At 40.6% G+C, this 20,118-nt stretch overlaps 1 non-coding gene across 1 annotated transcript; it reads left to right on the forward strand.

Moving 5' to 3' along the window:
• Positions 1 to 19,574: 19,574 nt before the first annotated feature.
• On the forward strand, positions 19,575 to 19,713 carry LOC121439064. Its single transcript, XR_005973148.1, has one exon. It is a non-coding gene; the product is annotated as a small nucleolar RNA SNORA16B/SNORA16A family (small nucleolar RNA).
• Positions 19,714 to 20,118: the final 405 nt, after the last annotated feature.

Below are 20,118 nucleotides of genomic sequence, written 5' to 3' on the forward strand. Positions count from 1 at the left end.
GCTCATTTCAGATTAAGATGACCCCAAAAGAGGTCATTTTACAATGAAAGGGATTTTTTTTTAGTATTTACTACCTTTGTTTCAAATCTTTCTCTTCTTTTTGTTTTTTTCTTTCTTGCTTCCTTTCTTTCTTTCTTTTGTGATGTTTTTAAATAATTAATTTTTCTTGTACTCACTCCTCTCTTCCCATTCCCTCCTCCCAATCCCGTCCCCTTCCCAGAAGGGAAAATCTCAAAAAAATGAAGGAAATTTTAAAAGTTTAAAGGACAAGTTTGTATTTCATCATAATAAAAAAGAATTATTAAATAAATAAGTTGAGATCTGTATTTCTTATAAATATGGTTATTTGAGCTTTCTTTCAGAACATTCAGGGTGGGAGAGTGAATAAGAATAAGAACAAAACATGAGCTTATAATGGATGGGTTTAGAAAAATATATTATGCTGATGTCTCTACTTTAGATGTACTTGAAATTTTTCACTAAAAAGAAAGAGGAGGTAGGAAGGACATCATGCCTATAATCCCAACACTTGGGAGATAGAGGCCAGCCTTAGTTTGTAGTAAGTTTGAGGCCAGCCTAGACTATATGATAACTTGTCTCAAAAAAAGAGGAAGAAGGAAGGGGACATTCTGTCATACAATGTCCATTTTATTGATGCCCTTCATTTTGAAGAAAGTGAGCCATTCTTGGTCAGCACCTCAGCAGGTGAGGTCTGGAGTTGGTTACATTGCTATAGACAGACCCAGTATCCACAGTGACTAGTGTTGATAACTAGGCACACACACACACACATACACACACATACACACACACACATACACACACACACATACACACACACACACATACACACACACATACACACACACACACACACACGCACACACACACACACTGGGCTTTTTTTCAGTTCATCTCTAAGCAGTACCTACACAAAAGCAATTTGATTCAATCTCTTGTTCGGGGGGCTATGGTGGATCTCAGTGATACAGCACTTGCCTAGTATATGCAAAGCCCTGGGTTCAATCCCCGGCACTGCAAAAAAAAAATCAATTTCTTGCTTCATAGTTTAGCTCTTTCTATAGGATTAGAAATCTATTCTAATCAAACATGGTGATCCACATTTATAATCCCATACATTCAGAATGTTGAGGCAGAAGAATCAGTTCTATACAAGTTTGGACTATACAGTGCAACAATGTCTTAAATAATAATAAGAACATTCGTAATACTAAAAAGTGAACTTCAAAGAAATATAGCTCTGACCACTTACCTAAAACCTTCATACTCTGTCACGATCCTTTTTTTCCCTCTCATCTCTTACTCATTATCCAGTTTTTCTTGCAAGAGTAAATGATAATACAGCAAATACTTAATAGGACTTGTTTTGTACTAGAAACAGTTTCAAATACATCACATGCATCAGGTCCTCTGAGTCTTCACACTGGCCTTGACTTTAGCCATAGTTTAACCTCCATTTTGGACTTGAAAAACTGAGGGTTTAGATGGTTTCGGTCACTGTTTTAGTTACTTTTCTGTTGCTGTGATAAAACACCACAGCTCAAGGCAACATGGGGAGGGAAAGGTTTGCTGTATCTTAATAGTTTACCATCATGAAAGTGCCTTAGCTACTTTTCTATTGTCATGACAAAACATTGTGACCAAGACAATTTATAAAAGAGCATATTTAATTTGAGGGCTCGATTGTACCAAAATATATGACCATCAAGGCAGTGAATATGGGAGCAGGCAAGCAGGCATGGTGCTATATCAGTAGCTGAGAATTTACAGCTGATCCACAAGTATGCCACAAAAAGAGAGCAAACTGGACCTGGTATGGGCATTTGAAACCTCACAGCCCGCCCCTAACAACACACCTCTTCCAACAAGGCCATATCCTCTAATCCTTCCCAGTTCCACTAACTGGACACCAAGTATTGAAATATATAAGCGTATGTGGGCCATTCCCATTCAAGTCACCATAGTAAGTCAAGACATGAACCTAGAGGCAGGAACTGAAGCAGAGATCATGGGAGAGTGATGTTTATACTGACTTATTTCACAAGGCTTGCTCAGCTTGCTTTTTCATCTAACTCAGAACCAGTTTGACATTCCTCACAGTGGGCTAGGTTCTCTCTTATCAATCACTAATCGAAGAAATGCAAAACAGACTTACATATAGGAAATCTGATAGGGGCATTTTCTCAGTCAGGTTTACTTTTTCCAAATGACTCTAGCTTGTGTCAAGTTGACAAAAATAAATACATAAATGAAAATAAAACCACTAAGCTCAAGCCAGGCCCCAGGCCGGCACTTCCAATGAGACTTTGTCCTGAGTACAGAGGCCCCAGAGTGTTCTGTTTTTTCTATATATGGGCTATTTCTACCTATCTTTTACAAAGAGACCATTCCTATTGCTTCCTAATAAATCCAGCTTACCCCATTATTTTAGTTAGGGTTCTATTGCTGGGATAAAACACCATGGCCAAAAGCAACTTGGAGAGGAAAGGCCTTATTACATCTTACAATTCTCAGATCATATTCCATCACTGAGGGAAGTCAAGGCAGGTACTAGAGATAAGAGGCCAGGCAGAGGCCATGAAGGAGTGCTGTTTATTAGGCTTGTTCATCATGGCTTGCTCAGCCTGCTTTCTTGTACTACCCAAGATCACCTGTCCAGGAGCAGCCCAACCTACAGTGGTCTGGACCCTTCCCTATCAATCATCAATTAAGAAAATGCCTTACAAACTTGCCTACAAGCCAGTTAAAGGAGGCATTTTCTCAACTAAAGTTTCTTCTTCACAGACGACCCTGTGTCAAGTTGACAACAGTCTAACCAGTACACCCAGCCAGCTAAGTTCCTGCCTAAGGCTTCTGAATGCTTTGCCCAACCTTAACGGCCCTGAAGAATAAACAGATAGGATTGGAAAAACTGCAACCAGAGAAGGCCAGCAGCTGCTTAAAGAAATGCTGGCTCCCTAAAAGGGCCCCGTGTCCATGTTGTGGCAGCCCAGCTCCTGAGCGCTGAGCTCCAGGCCATGTGAACTAAGAAGATGATTCTCACGCCACACTGAATGATTCAGGAGGCATCCGACGCGCCTGCAGAGTGCACTAGAGTGTTTGACCTGTGCAAAAATCTCCTATTTGAAGTTCTAAAATGAGTATTTGGATGCTGAGGGCAAACACAGAGAGTATGCATTATAGTGTGGCAGAGGGAGATGGCTTTACTAAGACATTAATAGTATCTGGACAGGTTCTCAAGCACACCTGGGAATCCATTACATCACAGGAAAACACCAAGACATTGTTATTCCCAAAGCAAGCAAAACAAAAACAAAAACAAACCTTTACCTTTTACAACGCAAAAGAAAATTGCATTCATTGCAGTGACACCTAAATCTCCTAATTTTATGTTCTGAGCTCAAACTTTAAATTCTTGTGAGTTTTGGACATTTTTTGAACATCGTTAACAAGGCCAAACATTTTTGGTGAGAAATTCTCTCTTTTGGTGTATCGATATCACATGACTAATCATTAATACACACTTCTGCAGCCTTATAAATATATGCATTCATCTTATTAAAATGAATTCATCTCTATATATTACATATATATTGTTTATTTGTAGGTTTATATAAATATATGCATATATTCTATTAGCTTACTTTTAATTATTAGCCAGGTTTGGTAACACCTACCTAAAATCACAATGTTTAAAAGGCTGAGGCACAAGGATTGTGAGTTCAAGGCCAGCCTGACAACATAGTGAGACCCTATATCAAAATAAAACAAAGTCCACAGAAAAGAGATTTAGTTAACTCATAACTTTGAGGGCCAAAAGTCCAAGATTCAGTGGCCCTACTGGTTTGGCCTCTGATGGAGAACCTCTGTGGAAACAAGAGATCATATTGAAACAGTGTTTTGCCTGCATATTTTGCAACAAGAAGTTCATATAGAAGAATAAATGGCTACAACTAATTACCTACATGTGCTCAAGGGGAAAACAGAGTGAACATTTATATGCTACTGAAATGTTTTTAAGGGCTAGAGTGATAGTTCCGTTGTTAAAAGGGCTTCCTGTTCTTTCATAGTGGCCAAATTCAATTCCCAGCACCTACGTTGGGCAGCTCATCCTATACCTCCAGCTCCAGATCTGACACCCTTTTCTAGACTCTTGTGGGCATCCTCACACATGTGCACATACCCCTTCACACACACACACACACACACACACACACACACACACACACGTATTTTAAAAAAATGATTTTTAAATACTTAACAAAGATAAGATGTTACCAGTATGGAAATAGGCAATGGAAGAGAATGAAGAATTCAGAAACAGATCCAAACATACCTAGTAACTAACAACAAGAGTCAGGGGCATGGTGTGTACATGTGTTCCCAGCAACTCAGAAGGCCGAGGCAGGTGGATCACTTAAATTCAGGAGTTTGAGACCAGTCTGGGACATACAGTAGATCGCTATGTCAAATAAAACAGAAAGCGGGGGGAGACAAAATCACTACATGAGAAGTTTCACATTTATGAAAGTGATATTACTAGTTATCAAAAAAAGCAAAACTGGACCTTTACCTTGTATCATATGATAAATTAAAAATAGAATAATAAAATTTGAAGATAATTGCATATTATCTCAGCGTAGGAAACTTTCTGGAACAAGATAGGTAACTGAGGAACGGCAAAGATCATAGATAAGTACATTGGACTTTCTTTTCAAGACAAGTTCTCAGACTGTATTACAGGCTAGCCTCAAATTCACTATGTACTCGAGGCTAGCCTCAAATTCACTATGTACTCGAGGCTAGCCTCAAACTTGTAGCATGCCTTCTACCTCAGACTGGTCAGGTTCACAGGCATGAACCACCAGGCATACCTTGACTGTGGTTTTTAAGTCTTGATTTTTGTATGGCAAAAATAAGCCACAAACAAGGAACCATGAAAGGAAATAAGTATAAAGAGCAGGCAAGAAATGCAAACTTCACAACCTCATTAGTATTCATAGAAATTCAAAATAAAATCCAGGTGTTTACTCATCAGAGCTGGGCATTAGAATTAAAAGATAATTACACAGCATAGTGCAGAGAATTTGGGGAAACAAGTTGTCTCATATGATAATGATAGAAATAAGTATCCGTTTTTATTTTATGTAAATGGATGTTTTGCCTGTGTGTGTGTGTGTGTGTGTGTGTGTGTGTGTGTGTGTGTGTGTGTGTACCATGTGTATGCCTGGTGCCCACAGAGGTCAGCGGAGGGCACTGGAACCCCTGGAATGCAGGTCACATGGTGTAGGAGGGTCTTCTTTCTATGTGTTGATTTCATTGGTTAAATAAACAGACTGCCTTGGGCTTTTGATAGGACAGCAGCTTAGATAGGTGAAGTAGACAGAACAGAATGCTGGGAGGAAGGAGGGAGATGTAGGCAGAGAGCCGCCATGGAGTCACCAGAGTCAGACATGCTGAATCTTTCCCGGTAAGCCACAACCTCATGATAACACGCAGATTAACAGAAATGGGTTAAAATAACATGTAAGAATTAGCTAAGAAGAGGTTGAATATAATGGGCCAGGCAGTAATCTAATTAATAGAATTTCCATGTGGTTATTTCGGGGGCTAAGCTAGCCAGGCCGCCCGTAGCTGGGCGGCAGGACACAGCCTGTTCCTCTTACTACAGTAACAGACAGTTTTGAGTTGTCATGTGGATGCTGAGAATTAAAGGTTTTTAGTCACTGAGTATTTCCTTCAGATCCAAGTTATAAATTTGGAGAAAATTTTTTATAATATCAAATAAAAAGTTTTAATTTCAGGCAAATAAAATATCAAAATTAAAAATATGCATGATTCATGTTCCATAATGAAAAACCTTTTCCAAAGAAATAAAAGTACTGATATTTAAGAAAATCTAAGCATAAAATTGCTCAATAAGACATTTCAATGCCAAAAGGAAATAGAAACAAATTGAATTTTTACCAGCAAAAGAGTACATAAATAAACTGTAATTTGCTTATTCATAGGTATTCATACAATACAATATTATAGTTATTTTTGAAGCCTGTTCAGGAAAAGGCATATCTTCACAATGGAAAATATGATGGACATTATTTTAGTTGCCCACATTATCAAACTGCTTACAATGGAACACTTGAATGCTATATCTCTCTAACATGAAAAAATAGAAATGAACAATCACTTGTGAACTAGTCTTGCTAAATATAATCAAAACTAAATCTGATCATACCTTTAGGCTTTGCTTCTCATTTCCAAGAAACACATGAAATAGAACAAGTTGAACAATGAGGAAATAAACAGACAAACAAGAGATATGAGAGCTATTCTGTAAGATAACTGATAGGGGGCCGGGCAGTGGTGGCACACACCTGGGCCGGGCAGTGGTGGCACACACCTTTAATCCCAGCACTCGGGAGGCAGAGGTAGGCGGATCTCTGTGAGTTCGAGGCCAGCCTGGTCTACAAGAGCTAGTTCCAGGACAGGCTCCAAAAGCTACGGAGAAACCCTGTCTCGAAAATCAAAAAAAAAAAAAAAAAAAAAAACTTATAGGGTTCCTTCCAGGGGTTGAGATCAAAGGAGAAAATAGGTCTTGCTAGTTTTTTAATGTTGTGATAAAACACCATTACCAAGGCAATTTATAGAAAAAAGAGGATTATGGTGTGAGAAATGGAGACGGGCAGGCAAGCAGGCATGGTGCTAGAGCAGTAGCCAAAAGATTACATCTTGATATACAAGCAGGAGGCAGAACAAGAGAGACTGAGCCTGGCATTGGCTTTTGAAACCTCAAAGTCCACCGTTAGTGGCCCACTTCCTCCAACAAGACCACATCTTTGAGTCCTTTCCAAACTGTTCTACCAACTGGAGACCAAGCATTCAAATATATGAGCCTATGGGGACCATTCCCATTCAAACCACCACAGGTGGGGAGTCAGAGTAAGGTCGTCCATCCATGCCTATAATTTCAGTGTTAATGAGACTAAGACAGAAGTAAGTTCAAGGCCAGGGTGGGCTAAAAGCAAGACTCTACATGAGAAAATGAAACAAAACAGTGAGAAACTATTATAAAATAAAAGACTAAAAAGAGACATACAACAATTGTAACACATGAACTTTTAATAAATCTTCGTTCTTTAAAAAATAACTGTGGGGCTGGAGAGATGGCTCAACAGTTAAGATCACTAGCTACTCTTCCAGGGGACCTACCTATACAGAATTACCAGAATCCACACGGCAGTTCTCATCCATCATCTGTGACTCCAGTCTCAGGAGACTGATAACCCTTTTCTACACTCTAAGGACCTGGGCACACACATGGTATACAAATACATATGTAGAGAAAACATCAATACATCAATACACATCATTTTCTTTAAAAAGTAGCAATAAAAGAATTTTGTTACATAAATTTAAATATAAACAAACTAGAAAATATAAACAAATTAGTTCTGGTGTATTATTGTCACAGATGACAATAATATACTTTACATTTCAAAAAGCTACAAGAAAGGATTTTTAAAACTTTCACTACAAAGAAATGACAAATGGTTGAGGAGATAAATATGTTTAACCTGATTTAAGCATCACACAATGAATATATGTAGAAACACTGGATGGTACCCCATCGCCAAGTACAATTCTTATTTTTATGTTTTCAGTTAAAAATAAAGTTTTAGTGGCTGGGAGTATAACTCAGTAGTAGAATGCTTGCCTGACAGAGGTGAAGCCTCAGGTTCAATCAGTCCCCAGAAGTATAAGTACTGTTTTCTCTCTTTTTCTTTTTTGCTTTTTTCCCAGTACTACAAGTATAATAATAGGAATACAATTAATTTTCAAATATTTTGATTTTTTATTTTCTAAAGTTTGGTGATAATATTATGGTTATGAAGGAAAAGGTCCTATTTTTCAGGCAATGTATGTCATCGTTCTTAATGGTGAAGTATTATAAATTCCAATTGACTCTGTCTCGAATGTTTCAAAGGGGAAAAATCCATTAGATCAGAGGTTTTCAAGCTGTGGGTCATGAACCCTCTGGGGGTCACATATCAGATATCCTGCATATCAGATATTTACATTACAATTTATAACAGTAACAAAATTACAGTTACAATGAGCAACAAAATAATTTTAGAGTTGGGGGTCACCACAACATGAGGGCTGCAGCATTAGGAAAGTTGAGAACCACTGCATTAGCTTGTGCTGAATCAAACTGCCATTTCATAAGTCAAAAGCAATGGAGTACTAACAACTATGCATGGTTTAGCCTAACAAATTGGGGGAAAGCACTCGCAGAAATACAGTTAAACCTTAACAATGATTGGACCTAGACGATAGTTGCATACAAACTCATTTTACCTTTATTTCAACTTTTTACAATAAAAATTGAAGAAAAATATAAAAAAGATATATATATATATATATATATATATATATATATATATATATATATGTATGAATAGGCCTAGATGGAGAGGCAATGTACTATATTTATTTTTTAATTCTTTGACTATTTCTTCCATGTATATAACAAATTCTGGTCATTTTCATTCCATTTCCCTCTCATCCCCTCCCCCTCACCCACTGGAATCCTTCTTCCAACAAGTCTCCCTCTTACTTTCATGTCCTCTTCGAGCATGAGACACTGAGCTAGATTAAGGTTGTTTTCATGAGTGTGGATAGGAAGCTATTTCCTAAAGCACAGACAGCTTATCAGTAGTTATGCCACTGACGGAGATAATATACCTCTTCCAGCAGCCAATACTGACCGAAGCCTCTCCCTAATCCATATATTAATGGTCCCTTGTCTAGCTTTTTTAAACCTGCTGAGAAACACATTTAGAAGGGACCTAAGAAGTGGATGGAGTAGAGAGAGGAACAACCTATATATGTTTATAGATATCTCCAGTCATGTAAAAACATCAGTTGTGAATAAAGCCATGATTACTGATCAGTTGTCAATTGTGCTGAGAACAGAGGAAGTGGGGTAAAGATTAACATTAAGTAACACTTGTCAAATATGAATGGTTCGCATTGTTTTTTAAATCTAATTTTTATTTTATTATTGTTTAGGTATGGGTGTTTTGCCTGCATGTGTGTCTGTGCCCCACATGAGTGTAGTGTCTATGGAAACCAGAAAAAGCTATCATATCCCCTAGAACTGGAGTTACAGATGGTTATGAGTTACTACGTGAGTGCTTAGAATTGAACCAAGGTTCACTGGAAAAGCGGTCAGTGCTCTTAATCACTGAGCCATCTCTCCAATCCTAAATCTGATTTTAAATATAACACACACACACACACACACACACACACACACACACACACGTACACGCAATGTCCCAGAAATTTGGGGTAGAGATGATTTTATTAAATTGGTGTCAACAAAGGCTACCCCAAGAATATTCAATTCTAAATCTTCATTTAAATCAATGGTTGGCAAACTCGATTCTATAGCTTAATCCCACTGTTCCCTTTCATAATACAGTGGAAGAGTCAAACAGTTCTAAGAGTCTATATGACTTTCCAAGTCTAGAGTTTTTACTATTAGCTCCTGTCTTTTGCAGAAAACATTCTATGTTCCCTAATTAGAAGGTATTATGATTTGAATATGAAATGTTCCAACAGGCAAGATGCCGCAAATTTTATTGAAACACTGAGGTATAAAAAGGAAAAGAAAAACGTGTGTATGAAACAGTCTTGTTTGGGTTTTTTTTTTGTCACTGTTTGTTTGTCTTTTCAAGACAACACCCATACACATAAAATAAAATCTGAAGAAAAAAGCAACTTGAGAAAGAACTCAGCAGGTAGGAGTATTTGCTGTGCACACGTCACTGGGTTCCAGTATCCAGTGGGCATGTCTTGCCAGGCCAGCCATTACTGCAGCTGGCAAGTTTCACAGCTGGATATGAGAGGTGACTCGTCTCCCCTGGGAGTTTTCATAGCGCTTTCCAGGACTGAGAAAGCTAGCCAGAAGAAATGGGGTCAGTTTGATCTCTATCCTGTGACTGAAGCACATGTTGTCTTCACTAACAGGGTTTTAGTGTCAAATTCTGGAGGGTATCCAAGAGTATTGGCAATACCCTCTAATGCTTTGCTCTCGCTGCCAACAGCCAGTAGTAACTGACTCTTGAAACTGGACTTTATTTTTTTCGGATTTATTCCTATTATTTTCATTTTATCTGTCTGTGCAGTTATGTGCATAACTGATGCTCATGGAGGCCAGAAGAGGGCATTGGGTCCACTGGAACTAGAGTTATGGACTGTAAGCCACTATGTGGGTGCTGGGAATCAACTCCAGGTCTTTGTTAGCCTCTAGAGTCTAGCATGGACATTGCTGTCTCATTATAGGGTAACTCCATTTTAATTACACACACACACACACACACACACACACACGTATGTATGTATGTATGTGTGACCGCGCGCGTGCACTTGAACACTTCTACAGAAGGTTTCCATATGACCTTTTTGAAAGTCCATTAGTCCGTCCTCTAACCTGCAATCAGCTCCCTCGTTCCAATGCAAACTTTCCTGTTCCCAGTCCCTTTTAATCTTTTGTATCAATGCATTCTAACATCCTATCTCCCTTCCTTCAATCCCACCCCGCGCCATGGCCTGAGAAATCATTAACTTCTACGGCTATTCCAAATGAAACATAAATATCTGATGGCTTAGAGATAACATTCATAAATAAGAGAATGCATGCAACAAATGAGAGAAAATGTAACCTTTGTCTTCCTGGTTCTGGGGTTACCTCATTCAGAATGCCTGCTTCCAGCTTCATCCATTCCCCTTTGAATTTCATTTTTCTTAAATCCTGAATAATATTCCACTGTGCAAATATGCCGAATTTTCACTATGGCTAGACAGGTCATAGGCCCTGACAGAGAACCTCCTACTATTTTTCTGCTGAACAGACATAGTATTAAAAATCAACTCCTAATGACTTACATCTCTCAACCTTCAGTCCTAAAAAGAACTACCCACCCTGCTAAGACTCAGGGATCACTGTGGGAAAGGGAGTATGCGTATGCGTAGTGTTAAGAACCAGAGGTTCACGTTGACTACAAGGAAGCAGTGTCTTCCAGGCAGAGCGGCACAGCTCCACATAGGATCTGACAGCAGTTGGGACAGCATTAGATCCGTGCAAGGCCAAGCCAGACTAGATCCCAGCATGGAGGGGGGAGTTAGGCTTCAAATTTGAAATCCCACAGTGAAACTGTTAGTCATTTTTTTAGCTCCTAGGAGAGGAAGAGACCGTTTTTAGACTGTAGCCTCTGGAAAGTTGGCCACACACCCAAGAATATTTGGGCAACACAAACTGGTCCTGATTGGGTAGGGAAGAAGGTGTGGATGGGTAGGGATGACTAATCTTCTACACATTGTAGGAAATGCTCCAAGAACTAATAAGATTTTTAATTAAATAAATATTTCTAATATATTCAACAGTAAGTTATTCTCTGCATTTAGGTGAGTTGTGAGTCTCTTCAGTAACGGATGTCCACTACAAAAGGAAGCCTCTCTGGATAAAGCTGACAACAGAATTGATGGATGGGCACTGATGTGAATATTTAGAAGACGATGTGGTGTCATAAGCTCATGGGTATGAACACTTGGTCTTTGGTTGGTGGTACTACTTTCAAAAGTTGTGGAATCTTTGGGAGTTGGGACCTAGCTGAAGGAAGTGGGTCACTGAGGTGGTTAAGTCTCCCACATTCTGAGCTACCTCCACTTCTGGCATGAATATTCTCTGACCAGCAGCTATATAAGAAGCAGCTGCCTCAAAAGTAGCTAATATAGATGTTCATCTTAACGGATGCCCTGCCTTGATGGAAGGTATTATCCGTTTCAGTGCTCTGGTTTTCAGATAGAATTATGATCATTTCAGCAAGAGTAAAATGGTTTGTAAATAATTCAAGGCAAAAAAGATTGTAAATATGCTTAAAGAGTATTATATATATTACATTATAATATTATATAAAGAATATTTTATATATTATATATATATATATGGAAAAATCACATCCTCGTGTACCTTAAAGGAGTATTTGAATTTAAATGTTAAAGTCTATACATTTGCTTATGTTTCCTATGCATTAATTAGGCTTTAAACTTAATTAAGAGCTAAAGTAGGGGTCTAAACTGATCCTGTATTAACTTAAAATAAAAATAGAATAATGTAAGACAATATTAGAGTTCAAGAAGGTTTTCTTTATGTCCCACCCCTACCTGGAGAGGTGAGTAGCTGACTCCCCAGCTGTAGAGCCCTACTCTCTAGGCCAAAGTCACTGAAGGACATGCCATACCCTGCCCCACCCAGTAAAGCCCCAGAGACCTGGGGCAACCTCCCCACACCCTCAACCACCTCTATGGCATCTGCAGCCTTGGCCCTAGCCTCAACTAGAGAGGTGAATATCTGGCTCCCAGGCCAGAGAGCCCTGCCCTCTAGGCTGTAGTCCCTGGAGTCACATCCCGTGCCCCACCCCCACCTAGTGAAGCCAAAGAGACCTGGAAGCAGCCTCCTCATACCTCCAACCCCTCCCCTACTGCATCTGCCACCACCAGAGCCTTGGTCCTGCTCCCACCTCGAGAGAGGAGTATCTAGCTCCTCATCTGGAGAGCCCTACTCTCTAAGCCAGTCCTGGAGGCACATGCCATGCCCCACTCCTACCCACCTGAGCCCCAGAGACCTGGGAGCAGCCTCCCCACACCCCAACCACCCCCACTGCATCAGCAACCACAAAGATGCAGCTAAGAAAGAGAATCACAGACCAACCTCCCTCATGAACACTGATGCAAAAAAAATTCAATAAAATAATGGCAAACTGAATCCAAGAACACATCAGAAAAATCATCCACCATGATCATGTAGGCTTCATCCCAGAGATGCAGGGATGGTTTAACATAAGAAAATTTGTCAATGTAACCCACCATATAAACAAACTGAAAGAAAAAAAAAAGACCACGTGATCATTTCATTAGATGCAGAAAAAGCCTTTGACAAAATCTAACACCCCTTCATGATAAAGGTCTTGAAGAGATCTGGGATACAAGGATCTCTTGTATATTGTATAGGCAATATACAGCAAGTATATTAATTCACACATCTATGAACATCTGATCTTGAACAAAGAAGCTAAAATTATACAGTAGAAATAGAAAGCATTTTCAACAAATGGTGCTGGCATAACTCGATGTAGAAGAATGAAAATAGATCCAAATCTATCCCCATGCACAAAACTCAAGTCCAATGGATCATAAATCCAGCTACACTGAACCTCATAGACGAGAAAGTGAGAAGTAGCCTTGAACACATGGGCACAGGAGACCACTTCCTAAATATAACACCAGAAGCATGGACACTGAGAGCATTGAGATCTCCTGAAACTGAGAAGCTTCTTCTGTAAGGCAAAGGACATAGTCAACAAGAAAAAATGGCAACCTTCAGAATGGGAAAAAATCTTCACCATCCTCACATTGGACAGAGGGATTGTCTCCAAAATATACAAGGAACTCAAGAAACTAGATATCAAAATATCAAATAATCCAATTAAAAATTGGGGTACAGATCTAAACAAAGAATTCTCAGGAGAAGAATCTCAAATATCTGAAAGGCACTTAAGGAACTACTCAACATCCTTAGTCATCAGGGAAATGCAAATCAAAACGACTCTGAGATACCACCTTAACACCAATCAGAATGGCTAAGATCAAAAACATTGATGACAGCTTATGCTGGAGAGGATGTGGAGTAAGGGGAGCACTCCTCCATTGCTGGTGGGAGTGAAAACTTGTACAGCCACTTTGGAAATCAGTATGGTGGTTTCTCAGAAAATTGGAACTCAACCTATTGCAAGACTCAGCAATACCACTTTTGGGTATTCATACCCATACCACAAGGACATTTGTTCATAGCAGCATTATTTATAATAGAACCTGGAATAAACCTAGATGCCTCTCAAGCAAAGAATAGATAAAGAAAATGTGTATTTACACAATGAAGTACTACTCAGCGTTAAAAATCAATGACATCTTGAAATTTGCAGGCAAATGGGTAGAACTAGAAAAAAACATCCTGAGTGAGGTAACCCAGACCCAGAAAGACAATTATGATATGTAATCACTCATAAGTGGATATTAGACATAAAGCAAAGGATAACCAGCCTACAGTCCACAACCCAGAAAAGACAGGAAACAAGGAGAACCTTAAGAGAGACATACATGGATCCCCCAAGGGAAGGGAAGTAGTCAAGATCTCTTTGGTAATGTGGCAGCATAGGGAGACAGGGTAGTGGGGAGGGGAGTAGGGGAGCAGGGAGGAGAACATGAGAGATCAGGAAGATTGAGTTGGGTGAAGAACAGAGAGGGAGAGTAAAGAGAGAGATACTTTGAAAGAGAGAGCCATTATCAGGTTAGTGAGAAACCAGGCACTAGGGAAATTCCCAGGAATTCACAAGGATGACCCCAGCTAAAAATCTAAGCAATAGTGGAGAGGGTACCCAAAATGCCCTTCTCCTGTACTCAGATTGATGACTACCTTAATTGTCACCATAAAACCTTCATCTAGTAACTGATGGAAGCAGATGCAGAGATCCACAGCTAAGCACTGGGCTGAACTCCTGGAGTCCAGCCATAGAGAGGGAAGAGCAATATTACGAACAAAGGGTCCAAGATCATGATGGAAAAATCCACAGGAAAAAAAAACTAACCCTAGCTAGTAGAACTGACATCTAGGGAACTTGCCAAAGACCAAACTAGGACCTCTGATTGTAGGTGACAGTTGCATGGCTTAGGCAGTTTGTGGGGCCACTAGCAGTGGAACTAATATTTATCCCTAATGCATGAACCGGCTCTTTGGAGCCCATTCCCTATGGAGGGATACCTTGTTCAGCCTAGATACAGAGGGGAGGGCCTTGGTCAGACTTTGTTGACTCCACATGGGATGCCTCACCCTCTCTGAGGAGTGGATGGAGGGTGGGGTTGGGAGAAGATGGGGAGGACAGGAGGGAGATGGAACTGGGATTGGTATGTAAAATAAGATTGTTTTAAAAACAAAATAAAATATTTTTTCTTAAAAAGGAGTTTAAGTCCGGTGCTCCAATGTGGGTCTCTGTCTCTATCTCAAGGTCCAAATCAGGAGCAGAAGGAGAGAGAGCATGAGCAAGGAACCCAGGACCGCGAGGGTTGCACCCACACACTGAGACAATGGGGATGTTCTATCGGGAACCCACTAAGGCCAGCTGGCCTGGGTCTGAAAAACCATGGGATAAAACCGGACTTGCTGAACATAGCAGACAATGAGGACTACTGAGAACTCAAGAACAATGGCAATGGGTTTTTGATCCTACTGCACGTACTGGCTTTGGGGGAGCCTAGGCAGTTTGGATGCTCACCTTACTAAACCTGGATGGAGGTGGGCGGTCCTTGGACTTCCCCCAGGTCAGGGAACCCTGACTGCTCTTCGAGCAGATGAGGAAGGGGGACTTGATCGGGGGAGGGGGAGGGAAATGGGAGGCGGTGGTGGGGAGGAGGCAGAAATCTTTAATAAATAAATTTTTTAAAAAAGGAGTTTAAGTGTATGTTTCTTTCTTTTTATTTCATTTTACATTCCAACCACAGTTCTCCCTCCTACTCCTCCTCTAACCCCCACCCTTTGATTTCCCCCAGTTCAACCCTATCCACTCCTTCCAAATGGTAAGGCTTCCCACAGGAAATCAAAAAAGCCCAGCACATTACATTGAGGCAGAACCAAGCTCCCCACCCCATTAAGGCTGAATGTGTATTCCAAAAACCTTCATAATAAAAGTGTATATTAATTAAAATATGTAATTTACTCAATTTTGTGGAACATTCCGTTTAGTGTTACAATAATACCTAAGAAAATTGAAATGAAGCAACAGTATAGTTCTGCTGGGCATGGGAACACATGTCTTTAGTCCCTGCCCTTGGGAGGCAGAGGCCAGTGGATCTCTGTGAGCTCAAGGCCAGTCTGGTCTACAGGGTGAGTTCTAGGACAACCAGGGTTGTTACACAGAGAAACCTTGTCTTAAAAAACAAAAAGCAAAAAGCACAGTATAGCCTTTAATCCCAGCAGTTGGGAGGTAGCAGCAGCTGGATCTCTGTGAGTTCCAATTCCAGATCATCTGGAGCTACACAGTGAGACCCTGAGACAATAAATAGATGACAGATAGATGGATGGATAGATGGATGGATGGATAGATAGATAGATAGATAGACAGACAGACAGACAGGTAGATAGAGTCCACATAGTATAGCTGTGGCTGCCTGTACAAGAGCTGGAGAAGATCTGGCCTTTCAACATTTCATCATGATGGGGGAGAAGCTCATGAAAACTCGCCCTTCCTTGGGGGGGGGTTAATGAATGGCTAGGGGAAAGATTTTCGCTGCTATAGCCAATGGTAAGTGACCCGTGCTCAAGTAAATAACCCCACATCATGCTCAGCCTAATTCAACTCAGTCACAAAAATAAAGAAATGTAAGTGGGGGGACTAGATGGGAAGAAGAAGGTCCAGCAGGAGTAAAAAGAGAATGAGGAAGGATAATGGAGGGTGAATATGATCACAATACATTGTATATATTATGAACTTGTCAAAATATAATTTAAAAATGCTCTCTTAGATCTAATACATAGACAGTGATCCCATCACTATATATTTTAATATTTAAATAATATACTAGGGACTAGAGAGATGGCTCAGCAGTTAAGAGCACTGGCTGTTTTCCTGAGAACCCAGTTCAATTCCTAACACTTACATGGCAGCTCATAACTATCTTTAACTCCAGCCCCAGAGGATCCAATGCCCTTTTCTGGCCTCCTCCACAGAAACCAGGCACACATATGGTACATAGATACACATTCAGGCAAACACTCATATGATAAAATAAATAAAATCTCATAGAAATGCTATAATCTAAAATATAATTCCTTCTTTGGTTTTATTTTTCTCTAATAGGAGAGTCAAAAACTATGAAGGTCTTCCCTATCTTCTTTGATTCAAGAGAGACCCACTCTCAAACATTTCCAGGCTCCCACTCCTATTTTGGCTTTATGACTGAAAAATTAATTCACTTCACCTTAACATACAACCCATGCAGTCAGGTGACTCCCTAAACGTGTTAATATAGATGCTTTCATCTTCTGATGGAGATATTTTAAGGTTGACTTTTTCTCAAAGGAAACGAAATAAAGGCAGCATATTCTAAAACCCATCGTATCTGGGCGTATTTCAACACCCCTGAGACAGCCATTGGCAAAAATTAACTTCTAAAACATCCTAGCAGCAAAATGTAGCTCAGCTCCATTGCCTCCCCCCCGCCCCCAGCATACTTCTTAACCTGCAAAACCAAAGTGATATGAATGCAAGATGCATGTCTGTCTGCACGGAACACGATGCAATAATCGCATGTCTCCAATTCCATTATGCTATAATTAATCTTAATTACACATTCGACCCTGTCTGAGTTAAAAGACTCACAGAGCTTGAATCTTGTGTTGCCTATAATTCCAATGTGTTATTTTGAGAAATATAAAGTCATAAAAACCTTCTAATGCAATATGGTGTTTCCTTCCTAGGGGGGAAGGAGAGACCAACTGTGCTCATCCCAGCGTGTTCCCCACCATTTCCCGAGGACCCAGAGACAGCATTTTGTGTCCCAGTCTCCCCTTCCCAGGCTCGGAGCAGTCAGCACGGGGGGGGGGGGGAAGGCAAGGCTGATTATATATCCAGTCACCTGACAGAAGGGGCGGCACCCGTCCCTCTTCTACGTTTATGTTTCTCTTTAGTGTACTGAAGCCTGACTAAGGACTTGGCATTTGCCTCCTTTTCCGTGTATCATTGTGAGAATTTCCTGGGTTCTCTTTCAATCTTCCCCCTCTCGCTTTCACAGGCACTTATTAACCTTCTTGGAGCTCCTCCAGGCACACCCAGTAACTCCTACGGAGCAAAGGATCTTCTTAGAAGGCGGAGAGCTGCACCCACGGCAGCCCCTTTATTGTGGTACAATACAGACACTGCCGGCATTAGCTGTGAGGCCAATATCATTAGATCCTTTTCCCATCCACTGAGCTGTGGCGCAAACGGAGATTTCTTTAAAAAAAAAATATCTTTGGAGCTGGGAATTCCAGTTTCTGACCCCATGTTGCTTAGGGGAAAGAAATGTCTGCAACTATTAGAAAACGTTTTTCTTGAGAAAACATGAGAACTCCATTATGGTTTGTGGACTTTGACTGGACATGTTTTGACCCTGAGAAGGACAAGCTTTGCTTATTGGAGGGACAGGAAATGTTCATTAAAAAAACACTGCACCTCCTCCAGTGAAGTCTGGCAAAAGGGCTGAGTCCTCTTATACTGAACAAGGGAAGTAAAGCAAAAGCAAGGGCTGACGACGGCTGTCCTGTGGAGGGAAGATGGCGGAAGCCTGCTAGGGAGGATGAGGAAGTAGTGGGACACCTAGAACATGGGAGACTCCATATGAAAGCTTTAACCATGCTGTGACACCCAGGGGCACAGCTTTTCTGGAGGCTAGAGTGACCTGCAACATCCATTCCGGGAGCGGCTTCCTATAGCCTCAGAGAAAGGTATGAACTTAGCCTCTTCTTTTCTGCACTTTCCAGAAAGCATAAAGGCTCCCTTTATAAGAGAGGTACCATGTAGGTAGATTGGGCTTCTCAGTGTTGTGCAGATGACAATTCTCTCCAAGAGACACCAGAAAGAGACCTGTAGATTATCCTGTCACCCAGTTTATGAAAAAGCAAAGAACTACTGTAGTATAATCAATGTACACTTTCTTTTCTTATCTTTTTTCTTTCTTTTTGTTTTTGAGGCAGGGACTCTCTACATAGTCATGGCTGTCCTGGCACTCGCCCGGTAGATCAGGCTGGCCTCGAACTCACAGAGATCTGCCTGCCTCTGCCTTCAGCGAGGAGATTAAAGACATGTGCCACCACATCTGACTCAATGTGCTGCCTCTTGATCTGGATCCTCGCTACATCAGAGTGTTGAGCTGTCCGCTTACATATGTGTACTTTTCTGCCTTTATGTAGCACTTTTCATTTTTAGGTTTATTTATTTTATTTTGCATATATTACTAGTTTTCCTATTTGTGGTATGTGCACAATATGTGTGCTTGGTGCCCTCAGAGGTCACATGAGATGTCAGATTCCATGGAACAGCAGGTACAGTTTTGAGCTGCCATGTGGGTGCTGGGAATTGAACCCAGGTCCTCTACAACATCAGTAAATGCTCTTAATCACGGAGCCCTCTCTCTGTCCACAAGTGTAAATTCAAAGGCTGCTTTGGAGGCTGATGAGATGGCTAAGTGAGTAGGAGCACTTGCCACCAAGTCTGGAGACCTAAGTGGCAGAAGGACAGAGTTGTCCTTTTAACTCCACACGAACTTGCACACACACACCCACACACACACACACCCACACACACACACACACACACACACACACACACAGTGCACACATAAGGAGATAAGAAAAGCTTCTTAAATGTAGTTTTCAATCACTTTAAAAGAATTCAAATGGCGGCCCTTGTCAAAGCTGCAGCTGCTTCTGCATAACTGATGTGGTCAAAAGAAGCCCCAGCTAACCGTTTTCCTTACCTGTCATTACCTGTTTCCATTTGCTGTAACACATCTGTAAGATCTTGGAAAAAAGCAGCTCCATCTCGACATTTCTGAGAAGTAGCCAGAGAGTTTTGTTCCCACCGGCTACTCTACAACTATTGAATCTTGAACATGGAGTCAGCAGAATAGGGCTTTGGGAAGCAGTTTGCTGAGCCCAATAAGCAACATGAAGGGGCTCTTGCAAGTATGTTCACATCTAGTGGCACATAGCAATGCTTTGCGTCACTGCCCTGTAAGCTAAGGCTGGTCAGGCCATTACATTCCTTAGTGCTAGGTACAGGGAGCTATAAGATCATTGTGGATAACTGTGTTAGCATTAAAAAAATGAAGTAAGAATTCAAATGTTATTTTTAAAGACTAAATCATCCGTTTTCAAAGTAAAAAAATAAAAAAATAAATAAATGTTCACTGAGTGGTGGTGGTACACACCTTAAATCCCAG

Source organism: Microtus oregoni, unplaced genomic scaffold, assembly GCF_018167655.1.
Source record: "Microtus oregoni isolate MIOR12 unplaced genomic scaffold, Mior012 000059F_ref0000304, whole genome shotgun sequence".
NCBI classification, from domain to species: Eukaryota; Metazoa; Chordata; class Mammalia; order Rodentia; family Cricetidae; genus Microtus; species Microtus oregoni.